The sequence below is a fragment of the Arvicola amphibius genome, chromosome 4, assembly GCF_903992535.2.
Source record: "Arvicola amphibius chromosome 4, mArvAmp1.2, whole genome shotgun sequence".
Classification (NCBI taxonomy): domain Eukaryota; kingdom Metazoa; phylum Chordata; class Mammalia; order Rodentia; family Cricetidae; genus Arvicola; species Arvicola amphibius.
This window is the reverse complement of record NC_052050.1, coordinates 155489265-155510054: the sequence shown is the minus strand read 5'-3', so window position 1 is coordinate 155510054 and position 20790 is coordinate 155489265. Positions and strand designations below refer to the sequence as shown.

The 20790-nt window shown below is 49.0% G+C and overlaps 1 protein-coding gene across 3 annotated transcripts in view; it reads left to right on the top strand.

Moving 5' to 3' along the window:
- Positions 1–20790, top strand: part of Arhgef7 (Rho guanine nucleotide exchange factor 7) — a 106326-nt gene that overhangs the window by 828 nt on the left and 84708 nt on the right. The window lies entirely within an intron of this gene.

Here is a 20790-nt window from a genome sequence, read left to right as displayed (position 1 = left end):
TTTTGGGGATGGTTCCGAATTTTCATCCATCTTCACTGCATGCTGGATTCGGAGCAGTCTGCTTGCTGCTGCTGGCTGGTGACTCCCCGGCGGCGGTGGCGCTGCAGTGTGAACCTTGACCGCAGCTGGGGGTGACCAAAGTTTGTTTTCATCCGCAAGCACACAGAGCAGTGTCAAGGGTTGAGTGCACTTCTAAGGATAATCAGCTCTTCTTATGTGTTAAAAAATAGTAAAGTCCTGTGTTCAAGATTTTGACCAATACACAGTTTACAAAAAAACTTAAGATCCTTAGTTACTTAAAAAGTGTTAAATGCAGCAATCAAACTGCCCGATAATTAGGAAGAAGTAACACTTCTTAATGGAGTGTACATGCACACACACACACACACACACACACACAGGTACGCCCTCACACAGGAACACATACACTTGTGTACACACGACTCCAAGCAGGACAATTTGTTACTAACAAAATGCGTGTTAAATGACCAGAAAATGCAAACATTCTAATTTTATTCATAAGTTGGCATGTTGCAGTGTTAATCGGAAAACGGTTAACATGAATTCTGCAAGCACACCATAGGTTTTGGGTATTTTCCTGAACATTATTTATGAAAAACGACATGCATTTTAGAGCGAACAGCTGGCTCCCTGATGTGAAAAATGATGCTTATAAATGAGGCAGATCAATAAAGTTATGATTTAAGATGCCACGGACTGAAGAGCAGGGCCTGACTTTCAAGGCACCAAGAGAACTGGATTGTCATCTGGACCTCGGTGCTGGAGAATATAAAAGACAGATGTCCCAATGAGACACACTAAGTTTTCCAAAATAGGCTTTAAAGAAAACCCTGTTTCGTTTCTGAGGGTAAACCTTGAAAAGCTTCCTATGCTGTGCCAGCAGGGACATCAACACACATATTATGTGACATGTTTGCTGCATTAATATGGATAGGCAAACTTCAATAACCATATTCTGTTTTAACTTCTCGAAAGATTTTCTTAAGAAACTGTGGCGGCCCTTTCTTCTCTGAAAGAACAAAGGGAGGAATGAATAAGATGTTTAGCTTCTGGCCGCCAGATTGGCCCTAAACATTCTGAAACTACACTCAAAAGAATGTACACTCAAGTCAGATGTCTTGGGTTGACATTGTTTTGTCTCTCTGAGCCCAGACTGGTTTGTTTTAAATTGACTGTGAAGGCTGATGACACCATCTAGAGAGTTCCTGGCTCTTTGGGTCAAAGGTAGGTGTGGGGAGTAGACCTTCTGCCACTGTCTGAAATACTGAACTCCACAGTCGGCGTCTGCTGTGAAGTCGGTGGCGGTTGGGCAGTGCCAGCGTGTCATCACACTTGTCTCGAAGCATGTGTGTGGAGAAACTTTCACCTCAGTGGGGTAAAGAAAGAGTGAGGCCGTTTCTCCTTAAAAAGGAGATGCTTGGAAATGGGGCTGAACATTTGTGTGGCACAGAAAGGCTCCGAGCGGGACACACTGCCACGTGGACGTGCTGATGCTGGAGAATTGTGAGCAGCATGGGGCTTCCCTTCTGCAAATTCACGGTTAAAATGAGGCTCAGGCCTGGGAAGGAGCGCAGAGCGAAGGCTTCCCATGTGTCTTTTATTAAGAACACGTCCTGCTCTGTTTCAAAATGGGGCTGGCTAGCAGGGCAGGGACATTCCTTGGGCTTCAGCTCAGGCAAAGAAAATGGCGGGCCGGGGTCCCTCTCCTGGAGCCTCTCTATTTGGTCCTTGGAGGTGAGAAGCCGGGAGCTCCAGACTGGCAGTGAGAGGTGCTACTCTGCTGCTGGCCACCGGCTTTCTGCTGCAGGGAAGACGGGAGCTGGGATTGGCAAGTTTCCCCAGCTCTGGGAATGCAGGTCTTGCCCTTTGCTTGTCCCAGGGAGAGCCAGGCCCCGAGCTGGGCCCCGTCCTGTGCCCTCTGTCTTCTGATCCCAGACCTTCCATAGCCACTGTGTCCCTGAGCCCTGAAGCACCATCCCTGCATTCCCCCTTCAGACATCTCTAGGTTGTTTTGTCAAAGGAGGCACACTCGGATGCAGCAAGTTTAGAGGATCAGAAACTGCCAAGAATAACCTATGCTCAAATGCTGTTTTATTTTGCCTCGTGAATGCAGGGTGCAAAGTTGTTAGTTACCGTGAAAACCTCCAGGAACTTTGTCCCTTCCGTGTGTCCCAGAATAGGACAGGGAAGCTGCTTGCAGTCCACATGGCATTCTCTGTGGGAGATCTGGGGCTGCTGGGGATTGGGGGCGAGCAAGTGGATCAAAGGTCCCCCCTAAGCCGGGCGGTGGTGGCGCACGCCTTTAATCCCAGCACTCGGGAGGCAGAGGCAGGCGGATCTCTGTGAGTTCGAGACCAGCCTGGTCTACAAGAAGCTAGTTCCAGGACAGGCTCCAAAGCTACAGAGAAACCCTGTCTCGAAAAACCAAAAAAAAAAAAAAAAAAAAAAAAAAAGGTCCCCCCCTAGGAGATGCATTTGTCTCATGGTCTGGAGGCCACAGGTTCATGATCAAGGTATGGGGTGCGCTTCCTGCATGTGCTAGGGTGCTTGTTCAGGCCTTTCTGCCTGAGTTTGTAAACACAGCCTATATGACGTTCTCACTGTGGCCTCCATTCTGCACAGATCCACGGTAGACGGCATCCCAGTCACATCCAAAGTGACCTCATTGCCAGGCAAAGCCACATCCTGTGGCCCTGGGAGCTGGGACCCCTATGTGTACATTTTATGGAACACAGTTTAGCCTACAACAGTTGAGCTAAATCAGCTTATTAAGAACTTTATTGCCTACTTGACACTGTGGTAGCTGACTTCAGGCATTTCTTTACTGGATTATATTTTTTATTATTTCAAACAATTTTTAAACTTAAATATATTTAGATCATATTCTGCCCCCCAACAAGTCCTTTTAGGTCCTCTCCCCCACCCAACTTTAAGTTCTTTCTTAAAAAACAAACAAACAAACAAACAAACAAACCCATTACAACAACCCCTCCCAAAACCAAGAAAATAAAATAAAACAATATTCCAAAAGGAAACAAAAACCCTACCAAGCTGTAAGCAAGTGAAGCACCCACAATGACACTGTGGGGATCATTATATGCTGACCAACTACTCCCAAACATGAGGCCTGCCCCAGAGTGGTGGATATATCCTGTGTCACTCGGTTGGAGAAAACGGATCTTCTCTCTCCCAGCAGGAATAAATGACAGTTTGTCATTAATCTGTACCCTAATGGCTAGGTTTTCATTCATTCACTTTCTAAAAATACACCAAAATAAAATATAATAAGATAAAAACTAGCACAGTGAAGTTGGACAAGACAAACCCATAGGAGGAAAAGAGCCCAAGAGAAGTCGCGTGTCAGAGACCCACTCATCCCCACACCCAGGAACCCCATACAAATGAAACAGAGGGATGCAGTGTGTACACAGAGGACCTGGTGCAGACTCCTGACGGCCCCATGCATGCAGCTTCAGTCTCTGTCCATCCATACTAGCTTTGCTCGTGTTGATTTCGAGGGTCGTGCTTTCTTGGTGTCCTCTATTCCCTCTGGTCTTAGACTTTTTCTGCCCCCTTTTCAGCAGGGGTCCTTTGGCTCCAGGGGAGGGATTTGATGGAGACATGCCATTTAGGGCTGAGTGTTCCAATCCAAGTCTCTCTCTCTCTCTCTCTCTCTCTCTCTCTCTCTCTCTCTCTCTCTCTCTCTCTCTCTCTCTCTCTGCATGTCTGGCTGTGGGTCTCTATATTTGTTCCCACCCACCAGAAAAGGCAGCTTCTCTGATGATGGCTGAGTAAGGCACTGATGTACAAGTATGGCAGAATGTCATTAGGAGTCATTTTCTCACTACATTTCCCCCTCTTTTCTGGACCAGTCTTACTTGATTTTACTCTAGGTCCCTGGGCTATCTAGTCTCAGGTTCTTGGTCACCCAAGCAGAGTCGGGTATGGGTTCCATCTCCTGGAGTGGGCCTTAAGTTAATCAAACACTGACTGACCACTCCCCCAAGCTCTGTGCCACCATCGCCCTAGCATATCTTGTAGGCACTACACCGTTGTAGATCAAAGAGTTCGCGGCTGGCTTGGCATATACTTTCCTCTTTGGTAGTATGCTGAAAACCTTCCTCTACCAAAGACGCTGGGATGTAGGGGCGAAGGCTCTACATAGACACCGGCTTGACATCGTAAATAGCAGGATCTTAGGGAGTTAGAACAAGAGGAAACACAATTCCAAATGCCAGAGCAGTGTGAGACAGACAGTGCAGATCTCGGGTGGGACGGAGAGGAGGCCCACCCAGCCTTTGAGGTGAGCAGTCGGGACTGACCTTCCTCACACGTGACTCAGCATGTGCTCCTGTTTCTCTGCCATGGGACACCCTCCAAAGGCCTGCTCTCTCAGTAGACGCAAGGCTCACGTTTGGTTCAGGTTGGGTAGCCGGTGTTGGGATGGGAACAGAAGAGTCTCTATCTGCACATGGGCAGAAGATAGAAGAGCCCAGTTAAGAGTGGCATTTCCTCTGGTCCTGGGCACCTGGCCGCACATGCTCTGTAAACAGAGGCCGTGCTTTCATTTCCCAGCCACCCAGACCTGAATAATCACACAGAAACTGCATTAAGTACAACACTGTTTGGCCCGTGGCTCAGGCATATTCCTAGCTAGCTCTTACATCTTAAAGTAACCCATTTATATTATTTTATATTTTACCACGAGGCTCGGGATTTGTTACCTCATATCTTGCTTCTTGGGCAGCTACATGGCGTCTGCCTGACTCTACCTTCTTTCTCCCAGCACCCAGTTTAGCTTTCCCACATGGCGATATTCTGCCCTGCCACAGACCAAAGCAGCTTCTTTATTCACCAATGATAATAAAACATATTCACAGCATACAGAGGGGAATCCCACATCAGTGCTCAGTGTTGGCAGTGATGACGGTATTGATGACATAGTCACTCAGAGTGGGTTGTGTAGGAAGGGTGAGTCCAGGGGCTCTCAGGAAGACACGGCAGTTGAGTCACAGTTCATCTGGAGAAAGCTAGAAGACAGGCTTTCTCCAGGCCATCGTTAAGCACAAGTTACACCCTGAGTAGGATCTTGCATGTTCATTTTGTTTCCTTTAGAAGCGTGGGCCTGCAAGGTACTACCTCTGCGGGGAACCTGCCAAGTGCAGCAAGTGGTTTTGGGTTTCAGGCCTGAAGAAGAGTGAACTGGATCTGCCCCGTTGGCTCGTTCCAGAAACAAAACAACACAGAACAGAACAAAACCAAAAACCACTTGATTTCAGTTTAACTTAGGAACTCTGAAGAGATTTCCTGAGGGCCAGACAGAAAGCACATCTGTGCTTATGTTGGCATCACGCATGTACACATGCACTCCCACCCGCAGATGTACATGAAGCCACACATAGACATGTGCTTATGCACAAAGGTGTGTGTGCACTTGCTGATGTGCATGTGTACACCCTCGGATGCACACACAGGTGTCCACATGCAGGTACATGCAGAAACATACAGATTACATGTTATATGCAGAAATGTGCATGCATGCTCACTAGCATGCATGTAAACTTACATAAATGCATGCAATAGACACATGTGCACACAGCAGTACACATGCAGTATATGCATAAAGGTGTGTACGTGCTCACTGGATGTGTGTATGTTCATATAGATGCACACATACATGTGCACACACATGCACAGCTGAGCACACAGCAGCATACACACTTGTGCATATACATAAAGGTGGTGTCTGTACACTTACTAGGTTGTATACACTCATGTGTATACAATACACACATACACAGGTGCACACACAGCCAGTGTGGGATGGGGAGTAGGAGGCATAGTCACGGATATCCCCAGGGTAGCAGCGTGAGAGTTCTGAGCCTGAGCCCAGCATGTGCTGTGCTGGCAGGGTCCTTCCTTCTATCATTAGAAATAACTGGTACCTCCCTACAGCCCAACTTTAAATATGCGCTAAGAAAGCACCTGCCCAGAGTCGGTGCCTTGATTACTCCTTAGCACATCTCACAAGAGGCTCACTGTGTCGCACAGGACACTGGGGCATGACAGGCATCTTTCCCCAGGTCACCCAGATGCAGGAGACACGAGAGAGTCTCACCTGGGTCTGAGGGAAGATCAATAGTCACAGCCTTCAGGAACCTCCACCCAGACTGGAACACTGGAGAGTGGTCTGGGTATGTCCTAAGGATTAGGTCATGTGGCATAGCCCCCATTCAGCTAGGGGTCAGGGAAGGGAAGGACAATATGCAAGCCCACAGAAGGCTATGGCGGCAGTGGCTATGGCATTCTGGCTTCTCCTGCGATTTGCATGCATGCAGCCCTAGCCTGGCTGTGGAAGTACCCTGTCTGGGTGCCATCCTCTGGAGGCACCTTCTCCGAGGCTAGCCTGTGTCAGTCCTCCCAGGCTCCCCTTGCCATGAGCATCAGTGGGTGGACACTACCTCAGGGCAGAAACCAATCTCTGTTCTGCCTCACTGTGGATCCCGGGACTTGCACACTGTATTGGTGGCTCCTGAGTTTCTGTACCAAGAAATGTGGCGTGCACACGGGTGTGAGCAAAAGATCGGGCGCTAGAGCAGTGTGAGAGTGGGCAGTGTATTCCTCTGACACAACTGGCTCCTGTGCGAGGCCCAGCAGAGCTGTGTGTCTTTCAAGATGATGTTTTTAGCTTTCAAACTGGAATTCCATGTAAAATGGGAATCACCCCGTGTTGGCCACTGTACCCAGAAGAACACTCGTCTCTTCCTCTGTGTATGCAACTCGGCCATGTGAAAGCCAGATTTCTTGTCGCTTCCTGGAGATCTGTAAGACGTGGTTCGTGTAGGTCTTCCAGGGTCAAGGACACTCGGCTTCATGCTGCAGGCCTTTGCTGGGTGATTTTGGGTCACCTGCCCACCTTCTCTGAGTCCCAGATTATGCAGCCCTCACTGGCAGGAGTGGCCTTATGGGGCAGCAGGGTGTCCCCAGGGTTAGTGAGAAGACCTGCTGGGCTGAGGAGCCACTGTTCTGATTCTGAAGCTAGAAGCTAGGGTGTGACCCCAGAACCACCCAAAGCCAGAAACAATGTTTTATTCTTATGTGGGGTATACTCTGATAAACTTTCTTTTTGTGTGTGTGTGTGGGGGGGGGGGTTGTTGCCTCCCTCCCTTTCCCTGGATGGACCACTGTCACTATCATTTTGGGGCAGAGCAAAAGGCTCAGCTCCAGGGCCCTGCACATCTGCTGGGTGCACAGCTGCAGGTTGTGTGAGGGCTGAGCTGCTGCTGCTCAGGCTTCCCTGGTCCAGTTTCATGCAGGCTAAAGGCCAAAAGTCACAGATGGGAGGGGAGGCAGGCAGCTCCGGCTGTGCTGCAGAGAGAGGCCTCCAGGCTGCTGTGGCCTCCTGCTGTCCAGGCCTCACTCTCTCCTCCCTCACTGTGGTCCGGTTAGGAGACACCGTTTCCAGCCATTGCCCCGAGGTTCTGTTGCGCTCTCAGCCAGGCCAATGCTGCTCATTCACTTTGGCCCTGCGGCCAGAGCAGTGGGATGGCCACACAGAGCATGGACAAAGTCCCTCCCAAATGTGCTTCTATAAATTAATCCAGGGGCTGGAGAGGTGGCTCAGTGGGCAACGTGCTTGCTATGTGCACAGAACGACCCGAGTTCAGACCTGCAGCAATACAGTAAACACAGTAAAAACAAGGTGGCGCTTGTCTCTAGTCTCAGGGCTGAGCCAGGGTTGGAGACAGGAGGGTCTGTGGAGGGGTCTTAATTGAATCACCGAGCTCCGAGTCAGTAAGAGACCCTGTCACAAAAAAATAATGACTGAGGAAGACAGCCAGTGCTGACCTCTGACTGACCTCCCCCAACCACCCGCACGCGTGTGTGCGCATACACACACACACACACACACATGTTTGTGCATTTGGGATCACACTTCAGGGACATCATAGTAGACCTGCTCTGTTCTTTGGTGTAGAGTGTTTTAGCCCCAGTGTGAAGGGTGCTGATGTCACCCAGCCCAGATGTCCTCTTACACAGTCAGGTTAACCGAGGGTCATCGCAGAGGGTTGGGTATATTGTGAACTTCAGTCTCAGGAAAATTGCTCACACTGGAGTCTGAGTAAATGGTGCCCACAAGACTATACTGGGAGGGGCTCCCATGTAAGAGAGAGGACAGCTTCTCAGGACACAAAGTAAGGACGGGCCGGGCGGCGGTGGCGCACGCCTTTAATCCCAGCACTCGGGAGGCAGAGGCAGGCGGATCTCTGTGAGTTTGAGGCCAGCCTGGTCTACAAGAGCTAGTTCCAGGACAGGCTCCAAAGCTACAGAGAAACCCTGTCTCAAAAAGCCAAAAAAAAAAAAAACAAAAAAAAAAAAACAAAGTAAGGACGGATGTGGTTGACTCAGGAAGCAACTCTAATTCCCCAGCCCTCTCTGCAACCACTGTTTACATCAGGACGACTTGACTTAGGCCAAGAGGCGGGCTTGACTTCTTCATCTGAACCTGGTCTTGATGTGTGGCCAGGATGGCAGTAACATCTGGTGCTGGCGCTGAGCCCTGGCATCGGTAGGCCTGTGCTCATCCACTCTTGCGGACTCTGACCTACTATGAAGACGAGTCACATGGAAAAGAACTCAACTCAGCAGTTCTCACCGAGGTCACCCCAGACCCACCATTCGGCACTGGAGCGCATCCCTCTAGGGCCAGCGAGATAGATGGCCATGCAGAGCAGACATCCGGGTGTGATAGAGGCTGTCAAGCCTGGGGATGTGGCCCAGCTGCTAGTGTTTCTCTAGCGTGTCTGAAGCTCTGGGCTCCATCCTCAGCACCACATAAAACTGGGTGTGGTCGTGCACAAGGAATGTGGAGGTGGGATGGTTGGAAATTCAGGGTCATCCTCAACTACGTAGCACGTTTGATGCCAGCCTAAGCTACAGGAGCCCCATCTCAAAAAAACTAACTAAAAACAAATCCTTTGGTTAGGAGTTCAGATTTTCGTAGAACACCAATTTCTTTTTGAACACACGACAGAAGAGTGACTTTGCCAGTCACTTTGAGCAAGAGTGTCACAATAATCGTGACAGAAAAGGAGGAGCTTGGGAAGGAGGTTTCGGGTTTTATGGCTTGTGCTGCAGGCTCACAGGAGGAGGGCGAGGCTCAGTCCCAGCTGCCCTGATTTCTCCTGAGCCATCTCCCTGCGGTGTTGAAGAGCTTGCTTTACTTAAGATCTGTGATGTATAATTAATCTCAAGAAGGCCGGTGCTGGTCACAGGATTTTCCTACACAGCACATGCTCTCATTTGAAGACAGGCTTTCTCCATAGCGTGTGGTCAAAGTGACACTTCCAGACTCTGCCACGGAGCCCACATGCTCAGTGGACAGAATGGATCAGTGTCTTCCAGATGCCATCAACAGGTGACAAGTGGAAGGAGGGTGGGAGCTCCTCTGTTATGTCCATGGACTCGGCCATGCTGGGTCAGCTCTCCAAGGATGGAGCAAGGCTTCCTCCTGGGCTCCTGATTGTGGGGCAATGCTTGGGTGGACACAGCACGGCCGAACGCACAGGAGGGTCTCCAGGTGTCTGTGATGGAGCAGATGAAGCTTCTGCTTGAAGAGACTAGAGTAAGTCTCCACTCATCCCAGAGGAGTGAGGAGGAGCAGAATGGGAATCCATGAAATATCACAGCCCCACAGAAAACCAGGAAAGCCAGAAGTTGCACCCGTGAAGCAGAGTCCACAGGTGGGGATGTGTCAGCAGTGAGCTGCCAGGAGGGGAGCCTCCTCAGTGGATACTGTTTCCTTGCCAGTAAATTTTACAGCTTAGAGGAAGTGGACATGTCCCTTGGGAAGCACAAACTTTCAAAGCTAACTCAAGAGGAAATCAATAACCTAAGTAGTCCGTTATCTAGTGTAGAAATTAGGTTTGGAGGGGAAAACACCTCCCGTAGAGAAAATCCCAGGCCAGGTCATTTCCCAAGAGCACTTGCTAAGTGTTTAGGGGGACAACCATGCCACTTCTGCATGACGTCTTCTAAAACTTAGAAATGAGGGATATTTCCCACACTATCCCAGGCAGTCAACCTTATCCTGAGGACAGACTTGACGATGCCACTGTAAGAAGAGACACCATCAACCCGTGGCCTCCATGAACTTAGGCGTAAAGCTTCAAAAATTAGTCTGTCGAGAACTGGAGAGGTAGCTCAGTGGTTAAGAACACTGGCTGCTCTTCCAGGGGCCCCAGGTTTGAGTCCCAGCACTTACATTGTAGCTCATAACTGGTTCTAACTGAAGTCCCAGGGGATCTGGTACTCTTCTAGCCTCTGCAGGCTCAGTATGCACATGGTACACATGCACATGGTACACATGCACATGGTACACATGCATGCAGACAAAACACCCAGGTGCACTTAAAGGAAAAAATTAGTCTATCAGCATTACGTGAAAATGGTACCATTCTTTACCAAGGGGGACCAGTCTCAAGAATCATGTTGGTTTCTCAGTTGGAAACCTATCAATATAATTGATTATGTCGACAAACTACAAAAGAAAAATGCAGGATTGTCTCAGGCGATGCAGAGACTCATCAGGACCACGTAGGACCCATCCCTGAGACATCCTGATGAGGAAGAAACGTCACCCAGCATGCTGAAATGGCCACTATGGAATCCACAGCCATGGGTGTGCCCAGGAGTGATATGGGACCTCCTCAAGATTGGGAGCCAGACTGGGACGCAGCTGTCCCCACCTCTGCTCAGCCTTGCCCCGGATGTCTGAGAGCAAAGAAACTGAAGTGTCGTAAGAAGGTAGGATTTCCTTTCTACACAGCCCCCACAGCACACGGCTGTCCAGGGAGAGAAGCGAATGCATGCCACTGCACGGCAAATGAACAGGTGGCCTTAGCAGGATCTCTAGAAAACGCTTGCATTCCTGCTTATCGGCAAAGTGACTTGAGGCTGAAATAAAAACCACCGGTTGCCATGGCAAAAGGGAAAAGAAAGGAAAACAAAACAAAAGGGTGAACCTTGCTGATTAATCTGAGAAAGGTACATCCGTGTCCTCGCCGATGCTGCCCACGAATGCCTCGGTGAGCTGCACAGGACACTCTGTCTCCTGCATCTGTGAGGGGAGTGGGACTTGAACTCACCACGCTGGCTGCTTCCTACGTTTGAGCCTCCCTGTGAATGTCTATGCATGGAATATTGAAGTCTGAGGATGACTGACGTACTGAATGTATTCACGGGAGGGGGAGTAACTGCGGAGGACCTCCCTATTGGTTTGTTTCTCACCAGACCCTGTCTGAGTGCTTACTGTGTTCCGAGAACTGGGGAGGAGAATAATGTCGAAGAAATGATGTGAGTTGACTCTGCTATGAAGGAGCGACGTGCTCTGACTGCAGGAGACCATTTCCAAATATGGGCAGCACCAGGACCTGACTGACCCTTGGCAGATGGGACCGTAGGGAAGGCTATAGTGTCACAGTGATATTTGAGTTGAGCCCTGGCAGATAGCGGCTATATGGAGGAGGGGATGCATGGGCTGGGGCAGGAGTAGTGACCTGGGTTCCCTACACTTGTGCGTGGATGGTTCAGGACCGAAGCGAAATGTCTCAGAGGGCTAGAGTAGGAAGACAACAGAGGACCTGATGGGCCTGTTGTTCTCAAGGCTTTGGGCCACGACTGGCTAAGTGTTTAGAAAATGCTACTTCTCTTAGAGGGTTGAAAACACAGGGCAGCTGTTAGAGCTGGCATGGGAGCTGCCAAGGAGAGGAAGCTGGAGTGGGGTAGAGAGGGTGCCAAGGGAGGATGGTGGCAGGTTCGATGCGGGATACCTGGGAGAGGCCTTTGCTGTCCCTCCTGCTCTCTGGAAGCTCAGCAGGAGAAGGGGTTTTGTCTCTGAGGAAGCCTGGGTGTGAGTCCTGGCTGGTCCGTGGAGGTCACAAGCATGGCATGGAGCATGGTGTAGAGGTGTCTGTGGAGGGCTGGAGGGCTGGGGACAGTGACCAGCTATTATTGGAGAATCGTGGTTTACAGCTTGCAGCTGTAGGCAGGTGACGTCGAATTGGCAGTGTGGAGATGACGGTGACTAGACAATTGCCTGGGAGACCAGGAGACAAGAGACGTGGCTTGCAAGGCACTTAGGTGAAGGCAGAATGACAGGAAGGTTGATGGAGCCCAGTGATGCTGGGATGTTGGGGTTTGCCACCTACAGACTCATCACCATGAGGGAAGGATCCCCCACTTGTGACCACCCAATGTCAGCAGGACTGGCTAGGGCCACCCAGGTTAAAGGTCCCCCCTTATCTTGGTGACCTTAGCCAAGGCCCTGTGGTGAGAGTGAGCTGGAAGGGAGAGAGGAGCCTGCTGGGCTTGAAGAATGGAGGGGGAGTTACAGAGTATGACAGCCTCACTGAGCAGGACTTCAGAGAGCTGGATGCTTGTGGAAAGGCTGGATGTGGGGCGCAGGAATTTACAGTAGTTTTTGGGGGGCCCAACTGGAGGTCCCGTCATCATATAAACTTTATTGGGAATTTGATAGCAAGAGTGGACCTTCAGGGATGTTTTTTCTCCATGTGAGAGCTCTAACAAACCATACTCATCTAGGACGTGTTTCTTTGAAACCTCAGCGTTTAAAGTCTGTTCCTTTTCTTCACAGTGAAAGAGTCCCTGGGTTAGGTCCAGCTGAGCTGTGTTGAGTGCGAACAGTTGCATTTTGGGAACGCTTAGGATTGCCACCTCCAGCTCATAAGGGCATCAGTGTTGGGTCTTAACTCACTAGGCAATGACATTGTGTCTCTGCAGTGTGTGCCTTGTAGCTGATACTTTGAAGTCCAGATCTGGGAGTGGTCAGGCATTTCAGGGATGCCAGTGTAGCGTTTCCACCAAGTTCAGGTTCAAGTCGAGGGTCATTTGTTATCATTTCGTCTCCCCATGGATTCTCAAGCGTTGTCTCTCTTTCCATGGCACATCACTGTAAGAGGAAAGTTGCTTGTTGGTTCCCAAAATAGTCACACAGAAACTGTATTAATCAAATCACTGCGTGGCCCATTAGCTCTAGCTTCTTATTGGCCAACTCTTAGATATTAATTTAACCCATCTCCTTTAATCTGTGTATTGCCATGTGGCAAAGGCTTACCGGCAAAGTTTGGGTGTCTGTCTCCGGTGGGGCTGCATGGCTTCTCTCTGACTCTGCCTCCTTTTTCCCAGCATTCTGTTTAGTTTTCCCTGCCTAGCTCTGTTTCCTTATAGCTCTACTTTAGGCCCAAAGCAGTTCTTTTGTTAACCAATGATATTCACAGCATTCAGAGAGGAATCCCACATCCTGTCATGTGTCATCATGACAGACAGGGAGGGAAATGAGCTGAGGGTTGTTTGTCCAACCAGCACGGCTGAATTCCATGCAATCAATGTAAGCAATTTTCTCAGGGATTATTCTTCCAGTTGAAAGCATTAACACCAGTGTGATTTGACAGATTCAGCTCCATCTTCATGGCTGGGGAAACAAACACATTGAGTTTCCCTCCTCGCCCCCTTTTCTTGAGAGATCTCGAGGAGAGTTTTGGGGAGTCACAGTGGACATGGGAGACATGTCTCATTACTGAGTTTTGAGCTGAAAATGCCTGGTTGCCTCTCCTCTTGGTAGAGGCAACATAGCATATTAAAATGCTAGCAGGGTCACCAGTATCAGCTGAGGCTCCGTGTTTGGATCTTCAGTCACGATGGCGCCTTCTATTGTCTGTGCTTTTGGTTCAGGTGGTTTGTGGGTAAATGTCACCACGTGGGCTCATGAAATTTTTGAATTTTGGTTTTCATCTACAAAGTTCCTGATATCAAAAGCATGGACCAGGCCTGAGAACCTGTGCCATAGCAAGGCCAGAGGGAAAGCTGATGTTCTGGGGGCCCTGTTGAGAGCCATGGCCAAATGGATCGCATGGCACCAGGACTAGAGGTGCCTCGGGGATGCCTGTGCACGTGGCTAGGCAGCCTGCTCACCCTGGTGGGTCTCTTCATGCCTGGCGGTTCCTCACCAGTGTCTTCTCTGTTTAGACAGTGGCGTCTCACTGTCTGCTTGGGTGGCTTCTGCAGCATTGGAATGTGGAGGCAGGAGGTGTGTTGGGTTAGAAGGGGTTTTGAACTTGTCCAAGAAGAGAGGTCCTTCTATGCCTGTGCATCAGAAAAAGTCCTCTAGTCTTCTAAGAGACTGCTCTCAGGATGTCTGTCCAGGGTCTATGACATGGGCCACTGAGCCTGCAGAAACAAGGGAACAAGAGAGACAGGGCCCTCTAGAAACTCCCCAAAGAAGCAGCAGGAGCTGTGTAGGTCGATTCTCCTAATGGGGTTTTGGGGGCACATGAACACACCCTGCAAAGGGTCTGATTGTGGTTTGTACCACTCTACCAGTCAGCTTTGTTCCCCATGACAAGTTCCTGTTTGTGATGTGCCACCAGGCTTCTTCACCTGTCCTCCACCTCTTGGGACACGAGGCTGGTCGTCCTTGCTCAGGGATGTCCTGGTTTTCTGCAGGCACACCAAGCCCGAGACTCTCTGCAGGTCGCCCCATCTGCTCCAGCTCAGCTTCTGTTGGAAATCCATGAACAAAGACACTGGACAGTGCCTGTCCCATCATCCCACAGGAGAACACCATCGTGCAGAGGAAGATCAGGTGCTGTTCAGCCTTAGCTGTGGTCAGCGTGGACATTCTTTCGGGGGCCTTGCGAAGATCCTGTGGTCAGTGTTTGTCTACTGAGATGATTCTAGAGCTATGTCTGGGGAATTCCAAGAGGGCCATCGCGAGGAGCCTGGCTTTGAGAAACAACAGACAAGAAAGACCATCTCAGCATAGAAGCCAGACTGCAGAACGAGGAACCAGTGGAGATTACAGATCTGAAGAAAGAAACTCCAAAGCAGATCTCCCAGCGTGGGCTCAGAAGGGGAGCCAAGATGACTGAAGGCAGAATTGCCTAACCAAGGCCACGTCTGCAGGTATCTCAGTGTAACAGAGAATGTGGCCCGAGGGAAGATGAGAGAGTAGCCAGGCTGTTGTCCCCTCCTAGAGATGCCGTGAGCTGGGCGGGTACTGGTGAGCAGATGCCTAGGGCGGCATGGGCAGATGTCCTGCTCGCCTCTCCCTCTCTCTCTGTGTCTGCCTCTGGTCCAACCTGCCTCTGTGGCTCTTCACTGCTGCGTTCTAGATCCACATCTCTCTTCACTGTCTCATACTCTTTCTCGTCTCTGAAATATCAGAGTTGTTGAGGTTGACATGGAGACCCCCACCTGGAACTCAGCCCAGTGAGATATGCAGTCCTTAGGGGCAGCCACACACAGTGCCAGCGACAGGAGCTGGACCAGGCCAGGTGATCAGGCCAGATGGCAGGGGACCCTGCGAGGAGCCAGCGATTTTCCTCAGTGATAGAGGGACGAGCGCTGAAACCAAAGCTCCCTTGGCGGCGCAGGCTGCAGCCATGCCTGGACGCACCTGCAGGAAAAGGAGCCCCAGGCCCAGTGCGGGCATGTGTTGTGTGACAGAACTTTCCCTGGGGAGACACAACATCCACGTCTACACCCGAGGATAGGAAGCCCACGACAGACCAGAGTAGGACGCTACCAACGTTTAAGTTGGTGGAACAGGGAGTTTATTGTGGCTACTTACAGGAGTAGAAATGACTCAATGAAAGCTGCATCACCAAAGCCCACCCCAGCATGGGTGACAGCTCACGAAAGCTGGAACCTGGAGCATGCTGCACAGCCAGCAGACAGCTCAACAGGTCGGAGTGTCCTTTCCAGGTAGTTCAGGTAGTCTACACCTCTTCCAGGCACTAGTTCCTTTCCTTTGCAGCTTGGCTTCTCCAAGGGTCTTCTTTGCAGCTTGAGACCACATGTCTGAGGGGGACTCTTAGTTGGTTTTTTTTTTTAAGTATTTTTTTTTATTATTTTTATTACACACACAACGTTCTGCCTGCATGTATGCCTTCAGGCCAGAAGAGGGCACCAGATCTCACTATAGATGGTTGTGAGCCACTGCCTGATTGCTAGGAATTGAAGTCAGGTTCTCTGAAGAGGCAGCCAGAGCTCTTAACTGCTGAGCATCTCTCCAGCCCGACTCTAAGTTTTTATTTCTTATTCTGGCAGGGAAGGGCTTGTTGAATCTGGTCAGTTTCAGGGACTTCCTGAAGCTATTTTGAGTTATCTACCTTCCTGCTTAAGGAGCTTCCCTACAGGACAGGATGGAGTGTTTCAGCCTCAGAGGAAACTTGTACAACCACACGCCTGAGAGCTGGGAAACCCGAGGACAGCAGCCTCCAGCTGAAAGCACGCCTGTCACTACGGATGAGGTGGTGGTCTTTAGACAAAACCAAGGGGTTGGTTCATTCTGTGTGTCATTTGCTGTAGAGGCTGTGTTTCCGGGGAGATAGTTTAAGGATGCTTTAATGCTTATGTCAGAATGGTTGTGGTGAACCCACTGCTGAGTCTCCGTTGCCTGGTCCCGTTATAGCTGCTGGGTGCGGGTGCACACTGAAGTCTAGACAATGACAGGGTCACCCAAGGAAGTGTTTCTCAGGCTCTGGGCCAGATGCTACAGCAGCCATCAGTGTCACATTTGGTGGCTGCAGTCAAGCAGATTGTGGTTTTTAGAGGCTTTTAGACACAGGTCCTTAATTTACTAATTTGCTGAAAAAATACATAATGTGCCTATACATATCCTGTTCAGTTGTACTTGTCCCTGTGGTATGTTGAATGAGAATGGCCCCCATAGTCTCATGTATTTGAATGTTTGGTTTCTAGTTAGTGGACTGTTGAGAGAGATTTAGGAGGGTGTCCTTATTGGAAGAGGTGTCGTCACTGGGGGTGGGGGTGAAGCTTGAGGTTTCATACGCCCGTCCCAGGCTCAGTACATCTGACTTATAGATAAGATGATAGCTCTCAGCTACTGCTCCAGCACCATGCTCCCCACCATGCTGGTCATGGGCCCTAACCCTCTGAAACTGCATGCAAGCCCCCGCACATCAAATGCCTTCTTTCGTAAATTGTCTTGGCCATGGTGTGTTTTCAGATCAACAGAACAGTAACTGTGATAGTCCCCAGACTGTTTATTTGTGCCGATGGAGCTTAGACTGTAGAGTGCAGGGAGCTACCCTGTAAAGTCCCTGCATCACATGTTTACCAGTGACCAGTGTTAAGGAGGAAAACGGAACACGGGAGAGAGGGAGAGAGAAGGGAGTATGAGTAACAGGGTAGTTTGCATCAGGAAGTCGGGGTAGCTGTTCCTGAGATGTGTCATTTGAACAGAAGCTTGTCTGGATTCCCTGGAGGAGAGTGATGTGGCAGACAGGATTGTCAGCCTAAAGGTCTTAAGGTAGCAGGGTCCTGGCCAGGCCCGGGAAGAGCAGGGCCAGCCTGAGTACACAGCAGCTGGCTGATGTCATCGAGGTGGGAGCCTGAACTGACCACACCAGCTGGAGGGGCCGACTGTGATCAGACCTTTTCAGATCTGCTTGAGGTTTCCAGAAACACTGAGCAGAAAGTACAGAGAGTTCCCGTTGTCCCCCTTTGTCCCCCACAACCTTCTCCATCTCAGCCTCTCCCGTAGGCTTGATGCAAGCTGACATCAAATTAAATGGAGAGAAATTCAAAGCGATTCCTCTAAAATCAGGGGCAAACAAGGCTGTCTACTCCATTTCTCTCCAATTTAGTACTCAAAGTTCTAGCTAGAGCAGTAAGACAACTGAAGGAGAGCAAGGGGATCCAAATTGGAAAGGAAGAAGTCAAAGAATCACCATTAACAGACGATATAACAGTATCATAAATACCCCCCAAAATTTTACCAGGGAACTCCTACAGCTGGGGAGCACCTTCAGTGAAGTGGCTGGATACGATATTAACTCAAAAAAAATCAATAGCTCTCCTAATATATCAGTGGGCTGAGAAAATATTAGGGAAACAACACCCTTCCCAATAGCTATAGATAATATAAAATATCTTGGGGTAACTCTAACGAAGCAAGTGAAAGACTTGTATGACAAGAACTTCAATTCTTTGGAGAAAGAAATTGGAGAAGAAGATATCAGAAGTTTGGAAAGATCTCCCATGCTCATGGATAGGTAGGATTAACATAGTAAAAATTACAATCTTACCAAAAGCAATCTACAGATTTCATTGCAATCCCCATGTAAATCCCAACACAATTCTTTACAGACCTTGAAAGAACAATACTCAACTTCATATGGAAAAACAAAAAACCCAGGATAACTAAAACAATACTGAAAATAAAAGAACTTCAGGAGGTCTCACCATCCCCGATTTCAAGTCGTACTACAGAGCTATAGTAAAAACAAAACAAACAAACAAACAAACAAAGCCCTCATGGTATTGGTATAAAGACATGTTTACTGATGCAATTGGATTGAAGACCCCCCAAATGTAAATCACACACACCTATAGACACTTTTTTTTAAACAAAGAAGCCAGAAATATACAATGTAAAAGAGAAAGTGTCTTGGTGCTGGAGAGATGGCTCAGAGGTTAAGAGCACTGGCTGTTCTTCTAAAGGTCCTGAGTTCAATTCCCGGCCACCACATGGTGGCTCACAACCATCTGTAATGGGGTCTGGTGCCCTCTTCTGGCCTGCAGTCATACACACAGACAGAATATTGTACACATAATAAATAAATAAATAAATATTTTTTAAAAAAATTATTTATTAATTGTATACATTTTTAAAAATATTTTTTTAAAAATATTTATTTATTTATTATGTGTACAATATTCTGTCTGTATGTATGACTGCAGGCCAGAAGAAGGCACCAGACCTCATTACAGATGCTTGTGAGCCACCATGTGGTTGCCGGGAATTGAACTCAGGACCTTTGGAAGAGCAAGCAATGCTCTTAACCACTGAGCCATCTCTCCAGCCCCCTAAATAATTTTTTTTAAAAAAAGAGAAAGTGTCTTCCACAAACGGTGCTTGTATAATGAGCTATTTGTTCTCTAATTGCTTAGTTTTTAAGAGTTCCTCGTATACTTAGGATATCGATCTTTTGTTATTTTTTGGGTTTGAGTGTTTTGCCTGCATAGGTGTCTGTGCGTCACTTGTGTGCAGTGCCCTCAGAGGTCAGAGAGGGTATTGGATCCCTTGGAACTGGAGTTACAGATGGTTGTGAGCTGCCATGAAGGTGCTAGGAATCAAACCTGGGTTCTCTTCCAGAGCAGCCAGTGCTCTCAGTGCTGAGACATCTCTCCAACCCCAGGGTATAGGTCTTGGATTGGATGCATGTTTTGCAAATGCCTTCTCCAGGCTGTGGCTTGTCTTTCATTCTCCCTAAGGATCTGGCTTTTTCTTTAAGTGCTGTGGGTGCTTTGGAGAATTCTGGGCAGAGGGTTGAGGTTGGCGACAGACAAGTGATAAGCAAGGGATGGAGCATGGACAGAAGAAACGGCCCGTGTGTGCGCTGGCAACCTTAGTCTTTAAACTAAACTTAACTTCTTTGGTTTTTCAAGACAAGGTTTCTCTGTGTAACAGCCTTGGCTCTCCTGGAACTCATTTTACAGACCAGGCTGGCCTCAAACTCACAGATCTACATGCCTCTGCCTCCCAGTTGCTGGGATTAAAGGCAGGGGCTTTTAATTAAACTGCGTGAGATCAACTTCATTTTTAACCAATGAAGGTCAATTTTTCTAAGTGCGTTTCTGGAAAAATCAGCTCTCTAGGATGCTTCCCGTCGTGTTCTCCCAGCTGTGCCCTTCTTACTTCAGACACGAGACACGCCGTGCTGACCTGAGGTTCAGGAGCCAGTGCTCCTTAATCAGCCCTTTGTCACCCCGGACACTAGTGAAGTCCCAGCTGGCCTTGGTTCTGTCCTGCAAGGGGGGGGGGGGCTCATTTCCAAGCCAGGCCAGGCCAGTGTCACTTCCCATCCTTCTCATCCTGGCCTTCCTCCAGGGTAGGGCCCCTCAGCTATTTATAGAGATGTGCCTTACTTCACACACCCTCAGCTGTTGCCAGCTCCTGGTCAGCCATCTTTCTGAGGACCTCTGTGGATCTCAGTGTCTCTTGTCCGTTGCATGCCTGGCCCTTCAAAGTCCCTGTGAGCAAAGGCACAATGAGGTTGCCTCCTTGGATGCTGAAGGTACTCTGAGCATGGCAAATATGGTTCTGACAGGCCTTGCCCTTCTCCCCAGTTCCCTATTCCTTGCTAAAAACTGGTAGATTACTTTCCTAAAACTAGCCACCAAGGTCTAGTCCCTTATTTTGCCACTTCCTTCTCTTGAGGCTGACTACCAAGAGCCCCCTTTGACTCACCTAATTAACATGCCCAATTAAAGTTAAGGGCCTCATCTTAAAGTGGGCTTTCCCCTTGTACCTTTATAACCTGTAATTTGCATATGGGGCGTGTCTGTCTTCTCTCTATCTCCAGAGATAGTCCTTTGTCCTCTGGGACAAATACCCCTGCTCCCTCTCCCTTGTTTCCTCCCCCTTCTCCTTTATCCTCTACCTCCTGTTTTTGTTTATAATTCCTTCTCCTCTGTCGCTCTGGGGCAAACAAATCTCTTTTGTGCTGAGAACTTGGTCTGGGGGGGTCCTGAGCTGATATCAATCCTTTCAGATGTGACGTTTTGATGTCTACTTGCTATAAATGAAGCTTCTTGAGCAATTTCAAAACATGTGCAACACCCCATCTCCCCTCCCCACAATCATAATGATGATAATAAAAGCAAAGACAGTTATTCGTCCAGCAGAAATGGGAACAAATGAAGGACTCTGTGGGGATCCCC